Genomic DNA, 6,000 nt, shown 5'->3' with positions numbered 1-6,000 from the left:
TGTTTGTAGGTGACCAAATACTTATTTTCCACCATAATTTGCAAATAAATTCATTAAAAATCCTACAATGTGATTTTCTGGATTTTTTTTCTCATTTTGTCTGTCATAGTTGAAGTGTACCTATGATGAAAATTACAGGCCTCTCTCATCTTTTTAAGTGGGAGAACTTGTACAATTGGTGGCTGACTAAATACTTTTTTTGCCCCACTGTATATATATATATATATATATATGTGAGAGAGAGACTGAGACAGAGAGACAGAGAGACAGAGACAGTGGTCATTCAGTACAGAAGCACACAGTCATGCCCAAGAAGGGAGATTCTGATTGGGCTGAGGCTGCAAGTTCAGTGGGTTCAGCCATGGCACAGATAGATGGCGAGAGAATGATTGTGAAGAGGGTAGATAGGAAGTGAGGGAGGATGGTGATTGATTGAGTGATAGATTAAATAGAGTGGCGTGTTGAGTTGCAGTTAAGCATTAGAGACTTGATCTTAGACTTAGACACTCTTAGACTACTCTTAGACACTACATAGTAAAAGAACATGAATAGTTTAACCAGAGGGCCATTGTTTTAAAAACACCCAAATCTATTTGAAATATGGGATTATTAAGGGATTAGCTATGCATCACAAAATGCAAACAAACATGTAAGTCATCTCAACAAACATCACATTTTCCTCATTCAGATGGTCACCAGTATCAGTGGAATTATAATACTGTCACGACTACAGTTTTTATTTATTTGATTTATTTCACCTTTATTTCAGCAGGCTATGTCTGGCCAGCCTGATTCCTTAGCATGACAGACTGTTTTATCAGTGATGGAGAGAGGGAGATCGAGGAAGAGAAAGAGGGAGTGAATATTTTAAAGATGGCATCAGCAGAGGGGTGGGTACTGAATGGGTTCTATAGTCTGAGCTTTGTGTAATGGATCAATTGCACCATCTTCTGGTCCAAAAGGGAAGGTGCGTTTGTGGTCCCACCTCTCGATGAATTACTGTAGTTATATACTGTACCCTTACAGTACTTTATCTTATAAAGTTAAAGCATGGCATTATATCAAAAACAGACAATGACATTTTAGGACGTGGAGCATTGCGTTTACTCACCGGTCAACCACGTAACCTACACTCACTTAGATATATAGCCTAGTTGTCGCATAAACACACACACACACAAACACTTCTCTCATCTATCAAGACAAGTTTGTGGTTGTAAAAGCTGACACATCTTGGAGCTCAGGTTTAGAGGTGAGAAGTAGATGTAGTATCATCACATGCTTTTTGAGAAAGAGCTGCTATTCCGTCTGGTCCTTGAGACTCATAGAGTAGGCCTATATTCTCTCCTCTTCATTCAGTGCTCTAGAACTGGACTGTGTGTGTTGCTCATGCATGCTTTGTCTGACTGGAACAGTCAGGGTGTGAGGTCACCGTGAGTGAATTCAGAGTCTCGGAATGCCCCAAAACTCCTGTGCCTTATTCCTGTCCCCGCCAGCCTCACATCACACACCAACCAACAGGATATTTATAGCACAGCAGTGCTGTCTGTCTGTTGCTAGGAGACCGCCTGCTGCAGAATTCTCAAGCAAGCAGTCCCCTTTTCGTTTACAAGATGAAATGTTCCATGAAAATTGCTACTATACAAATCATTGTATATACAGGTGACTGGGTTACCCAACCAACCCATGTATTTGTCTGTACAGCGTGAATGCATCTGAGCTGTAGGCCTATTCCTCCTAGCCACACAGGGCTTTTACCTCAACATCCTGTACAGTATTAGATTAAAACAATGCATAACACATTCACACCAATAAATACATAAGTGCCCGCTCATGGGAATGGACAGGGACAATAGTGTTGCCTCTGAGAAGGGTCCTGGGAGTCTTCTCAGATAGAAAGCCACACTGCTGCCTGTAAGACATCTGCTCACATGTACATTTTCTAGCAAGTCCTCCACAGTGTCTTGTTTATTCTGGGGGGAGGGGGGTGTCATTGCTATTGAATGATCCTTGAATGAAGAAAAAGTGCTGATCATGTTTATTCCTCAAGGGTCAGGGCCCTCAATCTATGATTGCTATGGAAACTAACTGGCTTTCTGCTTTGTGCCCAGCTCAGTAACAGAACGTTGTTCTTTGGTTTGTGCTGCTTGTTGCATCGTTTACTGTGGCCTGATAATATAACAGTATGGTGAATTCAGTTAGCAAGATTCATGCCTGTGTTGCATCTCTCTCTCTCTCTCATTCCCACCCTCCCTCTTTGCTGTGAAATTCTCATTACCTGATTTGAATTTACAGTAGCCTACATAAACAGTTGAACGAACTGGTGTGCATGTGTGTGTGTGCGTCCGTGCGTATGCGAGACAGAACAGCATGAGGCACTCACTGTGATGTTTTCTTGGCCCCTTGGGTTGTCATTTTGGCTATAATGAATAGCCAAAATGACTATCTTTTGGGGATTTTTTTCAGCACAGGGCCACAGGCAGGTCTACACAGTAGATGCACAGTGGAAATAACTGATGGTATGGCTGTGTTCCCTCTGGTGGACAAAAATCCTACTACAATTCCGTAGAATAAAAATATATTTATCCTAAATTCTAATGGATATTCAGAAAAGTGTATGAAACTAAGTTAATAATATTGTTTACTCTATGTTAAAATCAGCTATGCATTGAGTATGCATCTTGTTGTGTGATGTAAGCATAGCCCAAGTAATTGCATAACAAAATAAGGGATGATCTTAGTCAATATTTCGTCAATATATAGATTTGTCCTTCTGTAAATTGATCATGGTACCATGGGCATGAAATGGCCTTTTTAGACTGGCCAATCAAATAATTTATCAACTTTATTTTAAAGCCATTATAGCCTACATCTTTCAACATAATCTACAAGTCTGTCTCTTGTCCTGTCATAAAAGATTTCCCGCCCAAAGTCATGGAGTCCAGTCTAAATGTGTGTCAGTGTGTGATGCTATTTTTTGCTCTCACGAGGAGAGCCCCCTGTCTGATTGTCACACAGACAACTTGCCACCACGCGCCTCTCTAAAACCGTCCAGTCTAGCTGCCTGACCTCCAGACACCCCTTGCCTTCTGTTTCAGCAGCTTGGCCTCAGAGCCAATACGAAACATACTTTATTTTCTGAGCACCTCCAATATGTACTGTATGATACCTACTAATGGTCTAGTTACTTTAGACAGAAACAAAAGTAGGGAGGTGGGTCAGGTAGGGTGGGTGGACATTTTAGCTAACCCTTCCCCTAACCCTCATTCTAAACTTAACACATTTCACCTAACCTGCTGCCTAAATTTACCTAACCTTTATCGTTTTAGTTCCCCTAACCTTTCATGTAAATGATCCTAACCTTTGTCATTAGTTCACCTAACCACCAATCTAAATTCTCCACATAATTATCCTTTGTTGTTGACTCAACAAGCAACCTGGTCTCAGAGAAAGACGTATATTGCCAGATCCAAATACAATGCCTTCAGAAAGTATTCACATCCTTTGACTTTTCCACAATTTGTTGTGTTACAAAGTGGGATTAAAATAGATTTAATATAACACATTTTGTCAACGATTAATACAAAACATTCTAACATTTGTAAAAAATTAAAAAATCCAAAAACACACTCATATATCTTGATTAGATAAGTATTCAACCCCCTGAGTCAATACATGTTAGAATCACCTTTGGCAGCGATTACAGCTGAAGTCTTTCTGGGTAAGTCTCTTTTTTTTTTTACCCATCTACCAATAGGATCACTTCTTTGCGAGGCATTATGTAAGGACCGACGCTGGAGAAAAGAAGCAAGTACAGGGAAAATGGACATCAAACAAAACAAGAACAGCATCTGGACGGGGGGAAGAAGACGACATTACGTCAATAATGCTGACACGGGGAACACAACTGAGGAACAGACAGATATAGCGGGGGCAATCAACAACGTGAAGGAGTCCAGGTGAGTCCAATGAGCTCTGATGCGCGTAATGATGGTGACAGGTGTGAATAATAAAGGGAAGCCTGCCGCCCTCAAGCACAAGAAAGGGGGAGCAGGTGCAGGCGTGACAGATTGGAAAACCTCCCTGGTCTTTGTGGTTGATTTTGCGTTTGAAATTCACTGCGCGACTGAGGGACCTTACAGATAATTGTATGTGTAGGGTACATTGATGAGGTAGTTATTCAAAAATCATGTTAAACACTATTATTGCACAAAGAGTGACTCCATGCAATGTATTATATGACTTGTTATGTACATTTTTACTCCTGAGCTTATTAGGCTTGCCATAACAAAGAGGTTGAATACTTATTGACTCAAGACATTTCAGTTTTTATTTTTTTATGAAATTGTAAAACATATATATTTTTTATATATATTTTATATATATATATATTATATTATATATATATATATATATTATATTATATATATTATATTATATATATATTATATTATATATAATATATATATATACATATATATATAATATATATATATATATTATATATATATATATGTATTTATATATATTATACATATATATATATATTATATATATATATATTATATATCTTATATATAATATATATATATATATATATATATATATATATATATATATATATGTATATATATATATATAATATATATATAATATATAATTCCACTTTGACATTATGGGGAATTGTGTGTAGGCCAGTGACCAAAACATCTCAATTTAATCCATTTTAAATTCAGTCTGTAACACAACAAAATGTTGACATGGTCAAGGTATGTGAAGAGTTTCTGAAGGCACTGTATATGGCTCTGTATACTACTACTGTATACATCCTCCAAGACATATAATAACTTAAGTCATCCAATTGGTATGCTTTTGTAAGACATATGATACTGTACGTCCTCTAATTCGGATGGTATTGCGCAACATCTGTTCCATTCATAATGTAATGTAACATTTGTATCATACCAAATTGAGTGTGACAGATTTACATACAGACTAATACGAATTGCCATGAGACCACGTTGCAACGCAGCCTGCAGCGTTTCAGAGGGCGCCCCATGCTGTTTATGTGTGGCCGACGGATGAGTGAGAGACAGGGAAGCCGAGGAGATTCCATAACATCATTAATCATCCTCGGTGCTGAAACCGCGTGATTCTCAGCCTCTGATGTAGCTCGATATGCTTGGGTTAATAACTTGTGATGCCGGCCTAGGCAGCCACTATATTCAGATGTTTGCTTCATTTCCTACCCTCTGTCTACCAGCTTGTCCTGCCTGCATCCCCATGACAACAGAAGTTTCATCAACTAGAATATGACCCAAAAACTAGGCTAATACTTAGGAGGCTGCAGAACTAATTGAACATACAGCAGGCTACTACTATTCACACCATCTCAATCTGCCCTCATGCCTGACACTGCATCAGTTTAAGTAATGAAGCTGTATAATTGTTCCAGTAGAGCTATCAGATAGACATCACTTTTAAGCCTATTTATGGTGTTTTCCTTCTGCAAAGTGAATGACAAATATGCTAACCACTATATAGATATAGATATACTGTATATATTTATTCATATATATATTGGCTTTATATATACATATATATATATATATATATATATATATATATATATATATATATGCATTGTTTTTGTCTACCCCTTTTTACCTTTCTCTTTTTGTTTACAGCATTTCCCCTTCAGTTATTCTCTGCTGTCTATCCTGCAGTGTCTGCAGAAAACGTGTTCAGACATGTAGAGCCAAGTTTAGATCCTTTCAGTTCAGATTCAGGTTGGAGTGTTAGTAGTCAAGATACTTCAAAGCACCTCGTTTCATGTATAGATTTCCATTGATCATTATTTAACAACCACACAAAAAAACAAACGGCTCTTTAGTTCAGTAAAGGGAATGTGTGTAGTCTTAGCTCTGTCTGTGCTGCGTTGTTGCTTGCTTCACTTGATGCCTTTTAATATGTAATACCAAACCTGAACAATGTTTTCTT

This window comes from Oncorhynchus mykiss, chromosome 2 (assembly GCF_057628025.1).
Source record: "Oncorhynchus mykiss isolate SJ-2025 chromosome 2, ASM5762802v1, whole genome shotgun sequence".
In the NCBI taxonomy this organism is placed as follows: domain Eukaryota; kingdom Metazoa; phylum Chordata; class Actinopteri; order Salmoniformes; family Salmonidae; genus Oncorhynchus; species Oncorhynchus mykiss.
This window is presented reverse-complemented; position numbering follows the sequence as displayed.